Below are 23,278 nucleotides of genomic sequence, written 5' to 3'. Positions count from 1 at the left end.
TTTCTTCGCTCGATTCGTTCCTTTTTATTTATCAAATGTCAAAATGGGAATTTTCACTTTATTAGTATAGAAATAAGCCCTTTAAAAAATCTTTACATATTAAATCCCGAAAATATGGATGATTGCAAAACTTATTGGATTAGATTCTACGTAATCATAGCTTTAATATCTGCTTCATACAATTACATAATTTATTGCTAATATGCAATCTCTAGACAAAAGTATATCATTAAATTACTTGAATGGTAGATTTTCTTTGTAATTACGATAATTGTTCATACAATAAACACAATATGTTGCTAAAGTATCAGTAATTCTCATTACACTTGAATCACTGAACAACATACAATGATGGGAAATGTAGACTTCATGATTAATAAGTGACTACAATGATATTGGTTCAAATTGACCTTAACAACACGGTTGCATCTATTTTTCATCTTCTCACTTTATTTTGAAGGTAATGCTGTCTCATGCTTATCATTATTCGATTCTGCCTGTTTCTTTTGAGCTATAGTTCTTGTGCTTAGATTTCCAGTTTTGTTAAAAACATAGTTTCATACTTCGTTAAATCCTACTGTAATTAAGAATGGCAGTGGAAATTCCACAATGGTTTACGGTTGTTGAATAATTTTATAGTTAGAAAAATTGTACAAGAATGAATTAGAATGCTGAGGTCACTATAAAGACAGAATTGATAGCTTAGTTAATGAAATACCAATGTTACAATTGGAAAGTTCGTGGTTTAGATAAAATTCTACAACCCTGGTAAATGAGAAAGTGAATACTGACATGCGCTTTATATTGTTGATTCTTATAGTCATGTTGGTTAGTTGAATTTGTTTGGGATTTAGTTTTGACTGTTCACTTTTATTAGTAATAGAAATTTGGCAATTAACGAAATTACATTGGACAAGTAAAATATCCAATACAATCTTATCGTATAATTTCGTCAGTGATCTTCTACAACCAGCATATACTTGTTAACAGAATACATACCATTGTGTGACGCCAAAAATAATGTTTTCCATTCCATTATTACGGTTTTCTTGAAAGTTTACAGGGTTATATTAGGACAGTAGTGTGACTCATTGTTAAGTCCACCACACATTTTCGAAAAATAATTATACGATCTTATAAATGTGACAAAAGTCATCATTCCAAAATATTGAATTAACGCTAAGTTAAATTTCTTTATTCATTAAACTTGAAAGCTGTCATGGTCATAAAACGTTATGATTTTAATGTGAACACTCAAAATAGTTAACAATCCCAATGTCAAGTCGAATTATCCTATACAAATGCGTAACCATTTATACTTATTTTCATCAATTATGTTTGATGTTCAGAAATAAGGAATTTGAAAAATTGTAGGCTGTCAGGGTGAGTCTATCAAAAACACAACTGTAATCTATCAGCCATCAACAAATTAAATGAGAGTCTATTGTTCAGATAACGTTTTCTTGTCACTCACTCTTTTAAATCACTCTTTTAAATGATCTAGATGATGTTCTGTCGATTATATGCCTTAGTAATACAAGTCAATAGTTTGATTTTTGGGATATTTCGGGTACGAAATCATAACCATATTAAAACGACAGGTGGATGATAAGAAGATTTATTTAGTTCTTTATAAGTGAGGTTGAATAATAAGAAAACACCAATATATGAGCGAAGAATATTCTTTTCAGTAAGTTCTCTTCAGGTTCTACAATAATATCGCCAAATCATTAGTCTAAAATGGTCCTTCACGACTCCCTGGCTGAGGTCCGAGAGATGGTGCAACACAGTGGCTAGAGACGTTATCAGATATGGCTCAGAAGAGAAGCCAGTGGCGATCCTGCTGTAACCTTCTTTTACTTTCTGCATAAAGAGTGGTTATAACTTTCTTAACTGAGAGAGTTCTTCTGGTTGTACACTCAGTTCCCCCCCATCATTACTCTTTTTTTCCTTCTCCTATATATACGCATCTTCCCCCTTTCCCCTCCTATTCTCATTACTTTGTGTGGAGCATGTGTATCCGGTGCCCTTTGTACCAATATGTATGTGATTAGATAAATAAAAATAATTAGTCTAAAAAGTGGCCAGGTGTAAGGTAAAGTATAACGTTTATTGTAATGTCATGTAAATTTAGTATTGTAAAATAAATGGAAATTGTATGTTGAAATGACTAATATGCAGTGTCAACTTGAATCAACTTATACAATGAATGAAGTTATTAGATTCATGATCAGAATAAATAGGGATCAAATAAGGTAAGAGAAATAATAATGCAATTACAAATCCGACCAAATGTTTAGTGGAAGACTATATTGTGTATTAAGTTATATGAAAGTAGTAAAAAATACTAAATTGGGGTGAGTGTTAAGTATATTACCAGTAAGGAGATTTGTGAGGATTGTAGTATTTTCACAGTTGAAATCATGGGTCAATCTAAGCCAAACCACCACTGAAAGCCTGAAAGCACTAGTTGGGCGTTTCGTACTAGTACAGGACTCCTTGACAGTGCACATCCATGATCCCTCACGCGGCACTCAAACCCAGAGCCTTTAGTTTCACCCACGAACACTTAACATATAGACCATTAGAACCGGGATCCAATGGTGTTGATGCCTAACTTTAGTCAATCCATGATCTCGGAAAACCCTTCATCCGTTGTCTGAAGTGTATATCTCTCTCACATCTGACAGTGACTGACCGATCACAGCTTCTCACTAGAACTCCAGAAGTTACATCTTTAGACTAGAATAATCATGTATTGGTGAGATTAATAGTGATGTTCAAGCAATAATAATGATAATAATGCAAATACATGTGAATAAAGATGACAAAGATATTTATATTTCACTAAAAAAGGCTGTAAGCACTTTGGTCATATTAGGTTATTCAGCAGGTATGATTACTATTGATTAGTTGCCCCTGATGTTGGTCAAAGTAAGAGAAGCTGTTCAAGATTTTTTTGTTAATATAGCCCCGGTTTATTAATCCGAATGACTACGGGTTCTGTTGCTTGAAGCACTTTTGTGAAGGAGCTTTGACCCGATAAATGATTGATAATGGTTAGATTATACTAGTACTATGACCAGTTCACACTAAATGGAACAACATCGAGTTATTTACTTTCTTCACTAGACCTTTGCTTAGCTACTCTGGGAGGTTTTTGTGAGCACTGAAATGTAAATTCCTAGTACTCCAACCAATATAACTTGTACTTCAAGAGCAGTCGAATTGATAAATACAAACGAAGTGGTCATTCGAGGTGAATCATCTTTCAGCCTCTATGTCACCATTGGGCGTGCAGAAAACACTGGTCGTAGTTCCTGGAGGTGAATGTTTTTCGGATCGTTATACATAATCTATGGATTATTATTTCACTAGCTACATCCCCTCTGAATTGCGGGGGCATGAACATAGATTTTTGATTCACTGTTTGTACTCCGCCTATCCTAACCTTCGTGATCATGTATATATTTATTAACTCTCCGATGTATCTGTTCTCCTTAAGTGTCTTCGGCAAAGCATTTAGCTCTTCTCCAACTATATACGTAGAACATATAGTACGTATTCGATAACTAAGAGTTTCGATCAGTGTTTTTTGTACTTTAAAGGTATAAAGCTAAGAAAATGTGTGTTCTACCTTATTCATAGTATGAGTTCATTTTTCTCATGACTTCTTTTCAACTGCTGAAACTTGTGTTCTTATTAAAAATAACATTGAAATATAATATAAAATGAAAGGATAGACCTTCAACTGCATTTACCGATTTGAATGTACTTGCCTAACGCGTACATTGGGAGAACAAAATAAAGAGTACACGTTTATATTTCTAAATTCCTTCGAAATAATTTGAGATTATCAGGTCCGACAACCCTAAAGTGTGGTATCTCAGACAAAAGTTGATAGCCATTATATAACTAACGTTCGTCAGTTTTTACAAACTATCAACAGACAAAGAAACACTACTTATTTACGTTTCACTCAAGGAGTAGTGATTGAAAAATCCAGACTGGATTAAAATGTTCAAAAAGAGACAGTTATCAATTTATCACTAACTACAACATGAAAAAATAATGTAGTAGGATAGTACGAATTGACTAGCTGAGTACCGATTAGAAAAGAAGTAAAAGTTAATAGTTATTGTCATAGAAAGGAAAAAATTATGTTTCAAACATTTATGAATGAGATCAGTTAGTCAATTGTTTAAGAGTTACAAAACTATAACAGTATTATCTCATTCTGCTTCTATGTTCTTAGTTCTGTATTCTATAATATTCTTATATTCATTTCATTGATGAGAACTTTTCCGATATCATTATAGAAAGTACATAAGTTGGCTTTACTATTATCAGTACTGTCATGTTTAGATTGTATGCATCTGATGAGAAACGGCGAAATGTTATAACCTAATGTTGTTCTCCTATATTATTTGTTCTTGCTCCAGTCCAATTCTTCACTGACATGATAGATTCCCAAACCATAGTGAAATCCCTATTTATGATTATTACTATTATTAATTATAGTTATTGTTGTGTTATACACTCGCTGCTAATTTTTCTTTTACCTGCTTCAAAGCTATCAATTCTTTCATCAGTGATTTTCGTTTAACTAGTTCTCCAACATCTTGTAAACTCATTAAATCTATAATCATTACTGAATCCATCTTATCAGTTCTCGGATTCCATATAAGTAGTGGTTAAACCTAACTATATTTTATATTTCCGTTTTCCAATGACTTGACACACGCTTATTGACAAACATAATAATGATAATCGTTATTATTTAAACTTTTTCTCGTTACTAACATCTGTTATCTCATATTAGATTACGTCTCCAAACGAACATGGGTGCAAGTAGCTGAAAGAAATCGCGAACTAAGACAAATTCATATTATTTTGCCTCGATTTTTATTTTTGCTTTTCTTAGATTTGTAAACAGAACCAACTGTATAGAATAAAATAAGTTTCTAACTAAGGCTTACATTTCAGTACATCATCTAGACTTCAAGCATTGAATTCGTGTTTCACTTTAGCTGTTTTTAATTTATTTCATATCATAATTTATTTCATATCTCCCGATCGTTGCTGCTACACCCGATCGTTGCTGCTACCTTGACGTGGTGGTCGGGCTTGCCTATCGTGATGATCCAATCGAGCTATGCTGGCTGGAACAATCGTTCCTCGAGGTCCTACCATGCCAGACAGGTCGGTTGAAGAGCGGTGAGACTAAAAGCAGCAAACCCAAGGTCCGAAGGCGAAGTCGTACTGCTGACTGTACAGAGGTGTGACAGCAGTAAGGTGTTTCCTTCAGACAACCAGCATGACAGCGATGCTGCCTTCCCACAAGGAGGGGTGGGGTTAGAAAAGGTCGACCCTAAAAATGCACACCTCGCCTTATCCCATGGATATCCGTCTCCGGCGGTAAGGTTTTTTTTTGAAGAACGGAGCTAACACAAAAACTACCCACAAAAAGGTCGTGTGTGACCGACCTCAAGCAGTTGTCCCTTGGGCACTGCGGTCACGCTCTCAGGTCATTAAGACCACTTCTAACCCAATTTCCTTTTCAGGTACCTCTAGAAGAATCCTTCCACGGTGTGGGCAACCGGGAAGTGATAACTGCCCTCATACCTCTAACAACACTCAAGACCACTGTATTAATAATCAATCTCCTTCTTCAATTCCTACTATTCCTTCTACCTTGACTTTCAACACTAAACTTCCTCTCTCGGTTTCCTCCCCAAGTGTCAACATGGCCAACGATTCTAGTGCGCGAAACGCTGTCCCAGGTCTACTAAAACCTCGCTCCAAACTACACATTGGAGCCTTCAACGTACGTACCCTATGCCAAATCGGTCAACAGGCCTCCTTAGCTAAAACTCTAGAATCTCGTACCATTGATGTATGCTGTGTCTCCGAAACACGCATACAGGATCCCAGTGTGGTCATTCACTTGACCTCACCTCGCCAAAATGGACAGCCAACGAAGTACACTCTCCGTGTATCTGGCGACCCGTTGGCTAGTTCTCGCGGACTTGCAGGTGTAGGCATAGCACTAAGTACAAGGGCAGAACAGGCACTACTAGAATGGATCCCCGTTAACAGTCGCCTGTGTGCTGTCCGGCTAAATGGCTCCGTAAGAACTCGGAAGGATAGGAACACACGTCGTTGCCTTTTCGTCGTTTCTGCCTACGCTCCCACTGACTGCAGCCATGATGAAGTAAAAGATGACTTTTACAGAAAACTCTCTGAGCTTCTTCAGAAAGCTAAATGGAACATTGAAGTAGGCCCCCCGACCCTACTTGAAGTTCAAAAGGCTATAAGTAATCTGAAACGAGGAAAAGCAGCTGGTCCTGATGGATTGGCTCCAGAGGTCTTTAAATATGGTGGTCCAATCTTAGCGATTAGGTTGACTAATATTCTGGCTAAAATCTGGGAGACGGATGTAATCCCATCCGACTGGTCACAATCACTGATTGTCCCAATATATAAAAAGGGGTCAAAATCATCCTGCGATAACCATAGAGGGATTAGTCTGACTAACATAGCATCTAAAATACTAGCCTCAATAATTATCGGGCGCCTAACTAAGACTCGTGAACTGCAAACACGAGAAAATCAGGCTGGCTTCAGACCTGGTCGTGGCTGTATCGACCACATATTCACCATTCGTCAAGTTTTAGAGCACAGACACGTTTATCGGCGTCCGACAATGATAGTTTTTCTTGACTTGAAAGCAGCATTTGACTCTGTAGACCGAGAGGTTCTGTGGCAGTGTCTGTCATTGAAAGGTGTACCTGAGAAGTACATAAACCTTTTGAAGGCTCTTTACTCGAACACTATTAGTCGAGTAAGAGCTTATGGCGAACTGTCATATGATTTTACAACCTCAAGTGGTGTCCGTCAAGGCTGTCCACTATCCCCGTTTTTGTTTAACTTCATTATAGACCTGTTGCTGGAAATAACACTCTCTTCGACTGAATCTACAGGAATTGATCTCCTACCAGGGGGACCACTAAGCGACTTAGAATACGCAGATGACATAGTCCTGTTTGGTGAAGACGCTGGCAAAATGCAGAGTCTTCTGTTGGAACTCAGTAATAATGCCAGGATGTTTGGGATGCGTTTCTCCCCATTTAAATGTAAATTGTTACTCCAGGACTGGCCTGTGTCAACATCCGAACTAAGGATAGGGAGTGAAGTAGTCGAACGCGTGGACAACTTCATTTATCTTGGAAATCTGATCAGCCCTAATGGGTTGGTGTCCGACGAAATCTCAGCACGGATTCAAAAAACTCGTTTGGCTTTTGCCAACTTACGTCACCTATGGCGAAGACGAGATATCCATCTATCAATTAAGGGACGAGTATACTGCGCAGCAGTTCGCTCTGTTCTACTTTACGGCTGTGAAACATGGCCATTAAGAGTAGAAGATACTCGTAGGTTACTAGTATTTGACCACAGATGCCTTAGAAATATTGCTCGCATCTGCTGGGATAACCGGGTAAGTAATAGTGAGGTTAGACGCAGGGTATTAGGGAACGATGGTAAATCAGTTGATGAGGTGATGAATCTTCATCGACTGAGATGGTTGGGCCATGTGTTACGTATGCCTGAACACCGATTACCACGACGCGCTATGATGACTAGTATTGGGGACGGTTGGAAGAGAGTTAGGGGCGGCCAAACCAAAACATGGCATCAGTGCTTGAAGTCACTAACTTCTAGTCTGAGCCATGTTGGTAGATGCAGACTACCTGGTTGGGGTCCGCGTGACTATCGTAACCAATGGTTGGAGACTCTGGGTGACATGGCTCAGAATCGATCACAATGGCGTAGGTGTATACACTCTTTATCTTCCCTTAAACCTTGAGATTAAAATTGCTTCATATCTCTCTTCCTTCCTATACTATATCCTTATATACAACCTATAATTTATATACTACTACCAACACTAAATTAACTACTATTAATCCGGTGTTGATCTTGTTGTGCTAACGAGGTATGGCAACTTGGACCGATGCATATATGTGCCTGGTCCTACGTTGTAGCTGACTGACTATTTCATATCAAGCCAATGTTATAAGTCAAGGAATGTGATGTATGTTAAAAGTGCACTTTAACTTATTCACAATCGTAAGTTAAGTACTGTAGAAGATAGAATATAAGAGGAAGGTTATGCATCAGAAAAACCTGGAAAATCCTGAGAGCGAATGTATCACACTGTTTATAAAGTGTCACCGTACCAAGCCGATAACGTACTGAGTCAATAGTGACTCTGATCTTATATAATAACTTGTTTCTCTTCTAATCATAACTAACCTACATTACAAGCATTTCAGCTGCATATAAACGACTAAAGAAAAAACAACTAAAGTTTTCGAATGTATCCATGATAAGTTGGCTCCATAGAGCTCCAACTTGTGGGTCTACTGGGTCCAACTAAATAAACCACTGAATCATGGCTTAGTATGTACTTATCAGTGTTTGAGCTATCAAATAACTTGAATACAGTAATAACACTCATTTTGATTCTTGTCTATTATCATTAGTATATAAGTTATCTGTGAGAAATGTAATTTCATACTTCCGATTTATAAAACTTAACTCACTATGTTTTTCAGCTAATGGGCATGCAGGTAAAACTTGTCTTTTTCATCACCGATCGATGAAGAAGATAATTTTGCGTGTTAATTTGTCTACATAAACCCTATACTACTGAAAAACGTTTACATGAATGGATGAATACTGTTCTGATACCAATAATTTTATTTCTATTACGATATAATACAGTGTTATTGTATGTAATCATCAGATCGATAATTGAGCTAATATATATATCAGTTCGGTTGCTTACTGATCAAACCCTCTTTTGTTTATTTGCTTGAACAGTACATTAACATACTTTTGCTGTGTTTTCTAGTAATTTGTATCTTATCCTCTGAATTTTAACCATATGCATGCATTGATGAATCAAATGTTAATGCATGATTTATGGCAGTGTTTATTTTACCAGCATCTAACCACCATAATATTTTTGTGACCTTGACCTATTGACTCTAAACAGCTAAAATGCATATTTTATTCAAAGTGATGTTATTTAAAAGACTGATACCTTTGTTAGGTCTGTATAATCTGTTGACACAGTTTACTTAAGGCTAGTTCATTTAAGTATATGAATAACAACACAAATGGTGGTTTATCTCAGCTTCCAAGAATGAATTATCATGTAATTCAGAATTCAGTAATATTGTATAAGTTATGGTTATTTGATTGGTTCAAGTTTAATAGAGTGTTCAAAGAAATCATGTTTTCATATACGTATATTTCTACAACCTTTGCCTAAAACCTAATTCATTCTTGTTGCAACGCATGATTTCAGTCAAGCTACGAATGGAGGTCTGTCATTTAAATGGCTGCAATCCAAATACGCTTGCATATGTCAGTATTTCAGTTATCTCGCTATAAATAACTTGAAACTTAGCATCAGAACGTTGATAGAAAATGTTTAAGACTACAAATATGATCTCAACATTATTTATATTCCTCTGTTTTTATTTTTGTACATTTCCTCTCTAGCTATTCTAATGCGAACTATGGCACATTAGATTTGTAAATAACTTCTCAATATCCCCTTTGGATATGTCTATCTATAATTTTCGAGTTACTAAAGCATGAGTTAATTGGTTTTGGTGCAATAGGTAACTTCTAGAGTCACTTTATCATCAGTTAAGCGTTCAAAATTGACTAACTGTGTATATATAGAGCTTCTTATCTACTAACATATACATTGGTTCATGGTGAACAATCGTATTCCTCATATTTCTATCCATATTTTTGGTTAGACTATACTCCTCACCAGAAGTTCAAATAGATACTCATTCCCAATACATAGAGTATGAACAGTTTCAAGCTCTTACCCAAATTGATCATCATCGTTGAACCAGTCATCTTAACAAATTTCGCTTATAGTAGCGGCAAGAAAACTAGCTCTTAACACATACTTTCCAAAGAATAAAACTTTTCAATTTGATAATGAGAATTCGTATATCAATCTTTGTATTAGAGCCATCTCAATGAAAGGATGAAGACTTGACTCCTATTTTACCCTTTTAAAAGTAAATACGTATAAAATCAGACAATTTTATTAATGTGTTCACAAAATAATAACATTACAGAATCACTAATTTCCTCCTTACTTTTATATCAATAAACCTATCGACAAACAGAAACTGACCTTACTATTTTAGTTATTACGACTTGGTTTAGTTGATTCTGTCTATTCAATTATTAGATGTTCCACTATAAACCGTCAGGGTTAGACGAAACACATTTCTATGCACAATGTTGGAAAATGACGTTTGACTAACACGAAATAATCGAATAATCAGCCACAATAGGGTTAATAACTAATAAATTTGATCAATAATCACCAATCAGTAGGTCAAGGCCATAGGGAAATCTGATAACAAGATGTAATTTTCTTGGTTGTGACAGTGCTGAAATGTTTACGAAATACTATAAACATTAATAGAGTTAATAATAATAGTAATATAAAACTGGCTATCATTTAACGATTGAGTTAAATACGACATACGTTCATGTAACAAAGAAAATGGATAATGGCTAGGATGAATAGTGATTGGAAAGGGTTTGGTGAGAAAGGTGTTTTGATGAATGTGTTTCTATGTTAGTGTGAATTCGTTAAGACAGAAGTGTTTGCGAAACCTAAGGGAGGTTTCATATTTTGTATATCTAAACCTTCAAAAATTTAACTAATTCATCTTTATCCATTTCGCATACTAATCTCAAAACTTAGATAAACTTTAGAGACCGGTGTCGAATATGTGTTGAACTATAGATGACGAATCTTTACCAAGTATTTGCTGAGTGTCACGAATTTTATTATTCACTGTGTCCATTTATGAACTCGTATGACCAACCATAATTGTCTCTCACAACCATTCCTCCCTGTTGTAGTTCACGACTTAACCATTCAGCTAACAACAAAATTGTCTCCCTGAGTCACAACCATTTTCCATCATTTTGATTTGCGATTTGTGTGACACATATGTATTCGGTGCCCCTTTGTACCAATATTCATGTGTTCAAATAAGTAAATAAATAAAATAAATCCATCATTTTACTCCTTCCATAAATGTGTGTTCATACATATAGTTATTGGAAAACATCATGGAATGTGTTGCAACCATTTACAAACTATTTATGTTGTGTAAATAGAGTCTTCTATTTATAATAACCTCAGCAAGGGCAGTTCAACTGGCCTGCTGCTCCGGCAACATCAACCAGTCTGTCCTGCCCCCCATGGCCGATGACGACTGATCCACCAAACGAGGCGGAAGTCCGCAAGGAACTCCAACTCTTGAGACGTTATAAATCACCGGACCCAGATGACTTACCTCCGGCTCTTTTTAAAGATGGTGGTGACTTTCTGACTAAGGAATTGACGGTGTTGTTTTCAAAGGTTTGGGAGCTAGAAAGTGTTCCAACATCATGGAATGAGTCGATAGTCGTCCCTATCTTTAAAAAGGGTTCACGTTGTTCCTGTAACAACTATCGGGGGATAAGTCTACTTCCGACTGCGTCCAAACTATTGGCTTCTATCATTCTTCGTAGGTTGTTTAAAACCCGAGAACGATTGACTCGCGAGGAGCAGGCTGGTTTTCGTTCTGGTCGAGGATGCATTGATCACATCTTCACCCTCCGCCAAATGTTAGAACACCGTCATACTTATCGCAGGCCAACAATCGTAGTGTTTCTTGATATCAGGGCTGCCTTCGATTCGTTGGACAAGACTGTTCTCTGGGATTGTCTATTGAAGAAGGGTGTGCCCGAGAAGTTCATTAACATCTTAAAGGCCCTGTATACGAACACCTCAGGCAGAGTGAGGGCATACAACCACCTTTCTCCCTTGTTCCATTCGAGCAGTGGGGTTAGACAGGGTTGCCCGATCTCACCATTCCTCTTCAACTTTGCCATCGACGACATCCTGGAAACAGCTCTGATGGATGTAAGTAATGGCGGTGTGGATCTGCTGCCTGGAGAACGACTTCTCGACCTTGAGTATGCGGATGATATTGTCTTACTGTGCGATAATGCCCAAGGCATGCAATCCGCACTTAATCAGTTGCCAATCAGTGTCCGCAGGTACGGCATGTACTTTGCACCCTCCAAGTGTAAGGTACTCCTACAAGACTGGCAGGATTCTAATACTGCACTCACCCTAGATGGTGAACAGATTGAAGTAGTTGAGAAGTTCGTGTATCTAGGTAGCTACATAAGTGCTGGTGGTGGCGTGAGTGATGAGATTGATGCACGTATAATGAAAGCCAGAGCGGCTTATGCCAATGTGGGCCATCTTTGGCGCCTTCGTGATGTTAGTCTGGCTGTAAAGGGTCGGATCTACAACGCGTCGGTGAGAGTAGTTTTGCTCTATGCTTGTGAAACCTGGCCTCTCCGAGTTGAGGATGTTAGACGACTCTCTGTGTTCGATCATCGTTGTCTCCGAAGGATTGCTGACATCCAGTGGCAACACCATGTTAGTAATGCAGAGGTTTGGCATCGTGTGTTCGGGCGCCGAGACAATAATTCAATTGGTGTCACCATCTTAAAACACCGACTTCGGTGGCTTGGACATGTTCTACGAATGTTGTCCCAGAGACTTCCACGTCGTGCATTATTTGCCGACTCTGGGACTGGTTGGAAAAAGCGGAGAGGAGGTCAGTGTATGACATGGTGTCGTGGCATGAAAGAAAGCTGCAAAGGGCTAGCTTCTGTTGGTCCTTCACGACTCCCTGGCTGAGGTCCGAGAGATGGTGCAACACAGTGGCTAGAGACGTTATCAGATATGGCTCAGAATAGAAGCCACTGACGATCCTGCTGTAACCTTCTTTTATTTTCTACATAAAGAATGGTTCTAACTTTCTTAACTGAAAGAGTCTTCTAGTTGTACATTTCAGTCCGCCTTATCTTTTCATCCCTTTTCTTCCTACTTCCATTATTTTGTGTGGCGCATATGTATCTGGTGCCCTTTTGTACCAATATATATGTGTTTAAATAAATAAATAACAGCTAGTTAACAAACTCAACTGATAGCCTACTTTTCAATAAGAAGATTATTGAATTATCTCTGAATTTATATAAGAACTTTCGTCTAAATTAAAGCGAATAGTTTCACAGTATTTGGGTGCCGAATTGATGTAAGACATTAAATAGTAATAATATGTTTGTAAAATCTCAGCGAATGAATTTGAAGTAAATCCAACGTTTGGCCTGGTAATCTGGTCCAAGCTTTTTCAAGAAAATATAATCAAACATCAAAATGATCGAATATAAATAGGTACATGGTTCTTCGGTTCATTGTACACTGAATAGGTCATCCAATCAGCGTTAAAAATGTCTAAACTAGGTATATGTATAAGTGTGTAAAAGACTTGTGATGTGAAATGATATGTGTTAAGATAACATATTGCATACATATACGTAAGTGGTGAGAGGAGAATTGTAATATAATGTTATTATGATTTTTTCATAGTTGAAATCATGAGTCAATTGAAGCTAGACCACCATGGAAGACCTGGAAGCACTGAACGGCCGTTTCGTCCTATTGTGGGACTCCTCAGCAGTAGGCATCCACGATTATGTTTACCATTTTTTCTATCTATTAATAAAATACAGTAAATATTCTCTTTGTTTCAGTATTATAATCGCTCTTCATATTCAGTAGTATCTATTTTCAAGTTACATTCAATGTTAGTAAATAAGCAATTTATCACGCTACATTATTCAATATCATAATTTATTTTAAACAATCTATAATGATTGAGGAATAGGGAAGAAGAGAACAAAATTCTCTTCAATCTATTTTTTAATGTTACAATTTTTTTTATTATAATCACTAATAGATACATAAGCAGAAAATAAAACCTCTTAATAGAAAAGAATATTCATAAAGAAAAAAGAGTAGCCAGGTCACACAAAAAAAGTTGAAGTGGGTCTTAAAAAAAATAGAAAAGATTCTTTTTCTGTAAGTTAATTGAGAAAATAATTTTCTAGGTCAATGCTATTTGTGCATTGCTTTGATTATTCTCTCACTTTTTATCATTGATGAGGCTTATCGTAAGAATGGAAAAAAAGAAACGATAACAACCTACTTTTCGTTAAACGATGCGAAAATATATTGTAACTGAGTTTATGATTTCATTTACTTTATTGAATATTAATCGTTGATTAGTAAAGTATTTGAGAGGATAGACATGGTTTATACTTAAATATTTTGTAGCTGACGAAGCACTATTGCCTAATTCAAAGAACTTACTTTAGTTTCTTTTATTAATCATCGATCAGCAAACAAATGAAAACTAAAGTCCATGAATAATATCTTTTTGAAAGTAGAACAGTTGAAGTTCTCTTTTATTCCTAGTGTTATCTCCTTCCTTAAGACTGCGTCACATTGTCCTGTGTTTAATTATATTACTATTGATAGCTAAAGATTAATGAATCATAACATAAATATTTATTATTTTGGACTAGACGCTGATGCTAGATACTGAGTTTAATTTCAGGTTTATCTTACTTTACTTACGCCTGTTACTCCCAATGGAGTATAGGCCGCCGACTAGCATTCTCCAACGCACTCTGTCCTGGGCCTTCCTTTCTAGTTCTATCCAATTGTTGTTCATTCTTCTTAAGTCTGTCTCCATTTCTCGGCGTAATGTGTTCTTTGGTCTTCCTCTTTTCCTTTGGCCTTCACGATTCCATGTGAGGGTTTGTCTTGTGATGCAGTTGGGTGCTTTCCTTAAAGTGTGTCCTATCCACTTCCAGCGCTTCTTCCTCATTTCTTCCACCATTGGAATCTGATTTGTTCTCTCCCACAGTAGGTTGTTGCTGATAGTGTCTGGCCAATGAATCCGAAGTATTTTGCGTAGACATCTGTTGATAAACTTCTGTATCTTCTGGATGATGGCTTTCGTAGTTCTCCACGTCTCCGCCCCATACAGTAGAACTGTCTCGATATTTGTATTGAAAATTCTAACTTTGATGTTGGTTGACAATTATTTTGAGTTCCAGATGTTCTTCAGTTGTAAATATGCTGTTCTTGGTTTGTCAATCCGCGCCTTCACATCTACATTAGATCCACCGTGTTCATCAACGATGCTGCCCAGATATGTCAAGGTTTTAACATCCTCCAAAGCCTCTCCGTCAAGTGTGATTCGATTGATGCATGTTGTGTTGTATCAGAGAGTCTTGCCTTTCCCTTTGTGTATGTTGAGACCTACTGCTGCTGCTACACTGATTGTCTTCCCCCGCATTTGTTGTTGCATGTGCGATAGAAGAGCTAGATCATCTGCAAAGTCTAAATCGTTCACAGTTTTATAACTCTTCCCTCTAATTCAATTCATTAAATAATTCACATAGATTAAAAATAATCAGCGAATTGTTTCTATATTTCTTCATAAATGTGCCATAATCACTTTGTAGGAATAACCAATTGAGACATTCAAACATACTGGAGTTTGATTTTAATAAGTCATTTCACGGAATCTATTTATTCTTTTTTTTGGTTTCAAATATACAATGTTTGCTCAAAAGAAAAATTTCTAGGTATAAAAGATAAAGTCAAACTGATTTACCCTCTACATTATTATTTATACGAAAATATTCTTGGTTAAATTAACAAATATCCTTCTCAGTAAACTAATTCATTACCAGAAAATTAGTCAATCAGTCAGTCAGCTACAACATAGGATCAGGTACATATATGTATCGGTTCAAGTTGTCACACCTCCTTAACACAACAAGATGAACACCAAATTCATAGAAGTAATTAATTAATATTGTCATATAGTTCAAGTTGATATTTTTATTAAACTGTTTGTGTAATCGATTTTTCTTTTCAATTTTTATCTATTTCTGTATTCAGTACCATTAAACTTTATTAACATTGTTTTTTCTAATGGTCATCATTGATGATGGTAATAATAATTATTATCATGATTAATAAGATTGATAATGATTAGATTTCTATACAAAGTGATTAGTTACAATCAAAATTATTAGAAATCAATAAAAATTATAAAACTTTTATCTATAATAGTTGATTAAATGAATAAATAATAATAAATATTATAATGATAAATCAATAAATTATAATGGAGTTCATATAACTGATTTATTTTATTTAAACACATAAATATTGGTACAAGGGGGCACCAGATATATAAGCAGCACACAAAACAATGAGAACGGGAAGAGAAAAGGGGTAAGATGCATATTTTAAAAAATAAGAGTAATGATGGGGGAAACTGAAATATACAACCAGAAGATCTCTTTCAGTTAAGGAAGTTATCACCACTCTTTATGAAGAAAGTAAAAGAAGGTTACAGCAGGATCGTCAGTGGCTTCTATTCTGAGCCATATCTGATAACGTCTCTAGCCACTGTGTTGCACCATCTCTTGGACAGGGAGTCATCAAGGACAACAGAAACCATCCCTTTGCAGCTTTCTTTCATGCCACGACACCATGTCATACACTGACCACCTCTCTGTTTTTTCCAACCAGTCCCAGCGTCGGCAAATAATGTATGACGTGGAATTAAACTATTGAGATCAACAAGAATTAGTGTTTAAATTTTTTTAGAATAATCTTTTTTAAAAAAGATTTGAAAGAAAATAATCTACATCATTGATATCTGATCATCAACTTTGAACATTCAACAAAGAGCTTACTGTCAGTTACAAAATACTGTTTACTCTGAAATACAGAATAAAATTGTGTAGCCCAATAATTACACTGAACGCCTTTTTTGAATAAAATAACAATTTGTCTATTAGGTCAGCAAATGTTACCTGTAAATATCAGAAAACTTTAATTTTGCTCACTGCTGAAGAGTCCCACAATCAGACGAAACGGCTGTCCAGTGCTTCCAGGTTTTCCATGGTGGTCTAGCTTCAATTGACTCATGATTTAAACTATATAAAATTACTAAAATCTCCACAAAACCCACTTCTGATAATTTTTATTAGTTTAATGATTTACATATCACTAGTCTCTTCCCGTCAATAAATGACAACTCTTCTTTTACTCATTTTATTCAAGGAAGTGAAATATATATTCTTATATATTAAAAGTGAACAATGAACAATCAGTTTTTGTCTATTAAACGTTAAGATACTCATTATGTAATGTACAGTGTTAGTATTGACTTATCCAAACTGAAGTAATCTTCAATGTGATTTTGCTTGCTAACACAATGTATGCAAGTTAAATATTGAAACCATTTATTCACAATTCTCTGTATTTATTGGCAATCCTAACTGGAAAACAAAATTAGTGTAATCAGATTAACAACACAGTACCGGAAATCCAACATAATCACTTCTTTCATACATGTAGTTCCCTTTATTATCTTGAAGAGAGCAAGAACAAAGATTTGAGCAGAATAACATGAATTCATTTTACTTTGTCTGGTTCTCATTAGCTGCTTACAACCTGTGATATTTAAAAATCATAATTACAAAATGGTTTTAAATTACTTATATGAAAGAGTTTAGTAAGAAGTTGCTTTAAAGACAGGATAAAAAGCAAGGATATAGATAAACTTAATAGACTGAATAAAATACTGTTAATACATATCTTATATAAAAGAACGTCCTACAACAATGATAGTAACAAAAGTCTAAAGGACTGGAAATAAGTGGTTACGTAATGAGTAAACTCTGATAAGTATAAATGAGATGAGCGAAACTCAGTTAATTAAAATAAGGCTTCAGCAAACTCCAGAAGACTGGAGCTTCACTGTTTATTAATCAGCTTGAAAGATTGCAAGGTATCGAACTGATGTTCTATATCCAAGATATGTCTAGTAATCGCACTGTTTAAAGTAATACCCTCTCTTGTTCGAAAGCTTTTTGGAACATGTTTAAAAAATATAAGATATACCCTTTTTTCTGTTCGGCCAATGAAGTTGGTTTGGTAGGTTCATGTAAATTTATAAACACAGATGGTGGTAACATAGTCATAATCAATTCTAATGAACTATAGTTTTTGTGAGACCTTAAAAATTTCTACTTGTAAATAGAGTTACATGGGAAATCATGTCTTGAACATGCTTACAAAAGCGTTAACGTACAACTCATCTCAATGACAAATACAATGTGACAGCAATAAGCTTGCTCTATTTTGATTTCAGTCAGCTACAATGTAGGACCAGGCACATATATGCATCGGTCCAAGTTGCCATACTTCGTTAGCACAACAAGATGAACACCGAATTCATTTTGATTTACATAAAAACTATTGATCGATAAATGTTGTATAATGTCAACTGTGGTCACTTATATGATAAGTTCAATACATAATTATTAATATAAGTTTTGTCATAATATTTAATTTGTTCTACTTTAAATGACATTTATAACAGAAAAAAGAGACAATATTGATTTGTACATTGACACTAATGTTTATTTTCATATCTAGTAAATTGTATAGAGGGTGAAACGGTTTAAAATTTAATTAGTTCATATTTCTTTCATTATCGATTGATGTACTGAATAGGATAGCATCAATTTACTGTTTGGTAATAGATTACGTAAATGCCGTACAAAGAATTTCTAAATCTGACTGTCTCAGTTATAAGTTTTATCATAATTTTTACCTAGTTTATTTTGTAGGGTTTGTTCAGTTAATTTAAATATTTTCAATAGAACCTAGTTTTGTTCTCTGAGCTGGATGGTCGCGGAGCTTCAGGGTTGTGCTGATGATGTCGTTCAGAAGAACGATGAAATCTCCATGACCAAACCATCTAGCTCAGAGAACAAAACTCTATCAAAATCATCTACCTGAGTTACAAATCATCTCCACCATCTTATAGAACCTAGGTTTTCTGTTGAAATTATATAATGGTATAAACCAAAATAATATATATGATTAATTGTGCGTGTATATGTTAACTGGAAAGGATTGCCTAGGACAGGGTTGGATGGAGAATACTGAGGGGCGGCCTATGATCCTCCACGAGGGGTAACAGGTGTAAGTAAGTATATGTTAATCGTCGGAATATTATTTTGGATAAAATACTAATTCATATTGTAATGCTATTATTCGTTCTTGTTTCTGTTTTCTAGAAACTCGTGAATAATTGTAATTTCTTTATGGGATAAATATTTTTATTTGACTGTACACTCGGAATACTGATTAAAAGATTTCGTATCCTAAACTGTATGTAGTTTTCACAATACAAAACTCAACTCACATGAGTATTTATGAATGAACCCTAAAACTGTGTTTATCCTTTAGTTATTCGAAAAAAAGTATGAACAAGACTGTAATCATATCTATGATGCATTCCGTATGATTATTTCAATGTGAGCTAGGAATGTTTCTCTAATTTTCAAGGTTTAATAGACGAATGTCTTCATAGTTGAAATCATGAGTCAATTGAAGCTAGACCATCATGGAGAACCTGGAAGCCCTGAACGGCCGTTGCGTCCTATCATGGGACTCCTCGGCAGTGCGCATCCACGATCCCACACTCGCGAGATTTGAACCCAGGATCTACCAGTCTCAAGCCAGAGCCCTTAACCGATAGACCACTGAGCCGGCCGGCATCCAACGGTGTTAATGTCTAACTTCAACCAATTCACGAGGTTGAGCAACCGTTCACCAATTGTCTTCAGTGAGTTGATATCTCTACAACAGACTTGGTGGAACTCCACTGGTCACTGCTTCCCACTAGAACTCAAGGAAATATCTCTTGAAGTCAGTCACTAGTGAGCATATGATTATTATTATTATCAGAAGGGGTTTTGTGGAGATTTCAGTATTTTCATACTTGAAATCATGAGTCAATTGAAGCTAGACCACCATGGTAAACTTAGAAGCATTGGATGGCTGTTTCATCTTTTAAATAGAATTTTAATCTGGAATTAAAGTTTAGTATTTTACAGATAAATATTTATTGTAGTTAACATTTTCAAAACAACTGCTGAACATAGTTAATTATTCACTGTGTATAACGAATACAATACATATGCTTTCTATTATTCAAACTTGACTCATTGTAGCATATTACATTAATTTTAAGAAGATATACTAACAATATCTTAAATAATGACAAAATATTTTAACCAAAGAAACTATGCACAAATGTCAAATAGAACCTATTAGTAAATTAGATTCTGTTATTTATATACTTATACCTGGTTTAGTTTATGATTAGCTTCTAAAAGTTAGAAAGTGGTTAAAACATAAATTTCTTTTTTTAGAAATTTGATAGATATTATCACTAATACTTCTGTCATGCTGCTATACCCTTGGTATATATAATTTTGTTGTTATAACTTGTATTCTTTCAAATATTAATAACTCTCTGTTAAAATATACACACTATACAATTTTATACACTTTCGTTATCTATTCGGTTTTTCATTTCATTTCACATATTGATAGTTATAAATATTATTATTATTATTATTATTACTTCCCTTTTTCTTTCCCTGATCGTATAGGTAAGGTCACTGATGTCATGACAACCTACTTATAATATCATTATGTGACAAATGTTTAAATGAAAAAGGAAATTGTGTAACCCTTAAGTTTATTGATTATGGATAAGTAAAACAGATTGTCATATGATATTAAGTTACATTTGAATGTGTCCAAATATTAGTTCAAGTAAATCTTGATAAATTTTAATGGTTTAACAACATGATGTTCACTCGTGGTTGTATATATATATATATATATATATATATATATATATATATATGTACGAAAAGATACTCCTTTGGTTATCTGACAAACAGTATACTTGATAAATCTGGTTTTAGATACATTTAAGCCGGATAAACTTTCAACAGTAAGAAATAGTTTGCTAATTCAAATTGTCATTAAAATCATTAGTAGTGAATTTTCTGGGATAACCAGTAGTCAATTGTTATTTTACATTATGATTAGTCATATGTGTTAAAGCTATTTGATATGAACTAATGAAAATTTGTTAAACTTTTCGAATCAAAACATTTTTGGTCATTTGAAGAATATAAAAAAATCAAACTAATGTTCAATCTACATTGTAAAGAGAGTGTAGCTCGTATGCTATCATGTTTGTCCGACAGTAGTTCAGTTATTCCAATCTATACAATCATCGTTGTATTGGATTTATTTCTAAACTGAAAATGTTTACATTTTAGATAACTTAGACTAAAACTCGGGAATTCCCGGTGTTAAATTTGCAAAAATTAACCACCAATTACAAATTTTAAATTCACTTAGTATTGTTTGTTTGAATCTTCCCATTGATGTTTAGGACTGCAACTGGTCAGTCTCTTATTAGCATATATTCATACTGTGCGTATCGCCTCAATATTGCCTTAATTTACAGGCGTTCTTAACAAAGATGGATAGTGGCTAGCAGTGGAATCCAGGACGCACGTTTCGTCCTATTTGGGACTCGTCGGGGCAATAAGCATAGTATGCACATATGCCAATAAGAGACTGACCAGTTGCAGTCCAAAACATCAATGGGAAGATTCAAACAAGTAATACCAAGTGTATTTAAACTTCACCCCATTGCACAAGCAAGTGGCTATCAGGACTCAGTGGCCGAGTGGATAACGTGATGGCGTTTGAAGAGAAAGGTACTGGGTTCGAGTTCCACTGTGAACATCAACTCTGAGATGCGGGTACATCCAGCTGACAAGTCCCAAATAGGACGAAACGCGCGTCCTGGATTCCACTGCTAGTCACTATCCATCTTTGCTTATAATTACAAATTTTGTTAGAAATATCAAACAGCTGAGCTGAAGAGAACATAATCGTATATCTTTTTTTTTAAAACTTATTACGTGCGTATTTGAAAAGCATATATATTGTTTTGATTCAGTGGAATGTACTTATTTGATTCAATAAATGTGACGAAAAGTAATCTGATATTTTAAGTTAGTAAATACTGAATTCCACAAACTGTTGATGATGGTTAATCAATGAATCCGTATTATTTTACTCATTGTTGTGAGAAAAAAAGCATCTTTATCACTCTTACATCTAATGAATCAATTCAATAAAATATTACTTATGCATACTGTTATAGAGTCCTAGCATTAATGAGAATTGTTCACTTCACGGTATTTGATATTCTGTAATGGTTTAGAAAAGCTCATTCAATTTTATTATTTTTTTCTATGGGGTAGTTTACTTAAGTTGGTTCAATTAAGAATGTATATTCATTTGTTAAACCACTTCTTAGTAATTAAAACAGTTTTCAACTATCTTGTTGTAAATTCAATCTTTGTGTCACCGTTTTGGGTTTGGAAATCCAGATGCTATCACTAGCTCTCCACAAGAACAAAAATAGTTTTTTCTTTCCTTCCGGATCTTTTTCTTTTGTGAACAGTTTATGAACGAAATATTAGTCTATGATCAAAGTTCACTGATTTAATGCGTGCAGTCAATTTATATGTCGGTGGTAACTATTCAAACATGAATATTCATGTTCATTCATTACTATATATGGATTTGATGAAAATTTCTCATATTCATTATAAAGTTATTGTCTTCCATCAGCTCAGTTATCCAAATTAAGAAAAAGGCTCACTTATTGATTACAGTTCTACTTTTACTTTGGTTATATGGTGATTTTCTTAAATTGTTAACATGGTACTACATATAATTCATGTATTTAAATACAACTTGACCTGATTATTTCTTTGTATAATTATTAGTCATAAAAACCAATGATTATTTGGGTTTTCTATCTTCAACTCATCACTAACCACTTATAGTTATTTCTATTCTTTACTCTATATTCAAATTATGCGTAATATTTAAACAGTCGTTTAAAGCGTGTAATTAAAAACTGAAGTAAAATGTAATTTTATATGATTTGATATATTTTCCTCAATTAATACAGAAAATGTTTAACAGACATTGATATCCCGATGACGTTAGGTTAATTTAGACAATTTTATTGGTGAAATAATTATATTTTATTGAATGGTTTAATAAAATTGACTCGATTTATCAATGTTGGGCAATCAAAACCATTGAATTCTGACTAAGTACCTGAATTGTATCATGGTGGTCAAGATACTAGGAAGTTCTTATTTTTGTTCGTGTTGGGATTGCGAGTGCTCACTGCTAAAAAAGTAGTAGAATTTAAACACAGAATATATACAGGTTAATCTTTTTCATAAGGTAATAAAAATAACAGAAGGGGTTTTGTGGAGATTTAGAATTTTCATAGTTGAAAGCGTGAGTCAATTG

The 23,278-nt window shown here is 34.8% G+C and overlaps 1 protein-coding gene across 1 annotated transcript in view; it reads left to right on the top strand.

Moving 5' to 3' along the window:
• Positions 1-23,278, top strand: part of Smp_154730 (rna-binding protein musashi-related) — a gene marked incomplete at both ends in the record, with an annotated part of 72,290 nt that overhangs the window by 1,058 nt on the left and 47,954 nt on the right. The window lies entirely within an intron of this gene.

The sequence above is a fragment of the Schistosoma mansoni genome, chromosome 1 (assembly GCF_000237925.1).
Source record: "Schistosoma mansoni strain Puerto Rico chromosome 1, complete genome".
NCBI classification, from domain to species: Eukaryota; Metazoa; Platyhelminthes; class Trematoda; order Strigeidida; family Schistosomatidae; genus Schistosoma; species Schistosoma mansoni.
This window is presented reverse-complemented; position numbering and strand designations above follow the sequence as displayed.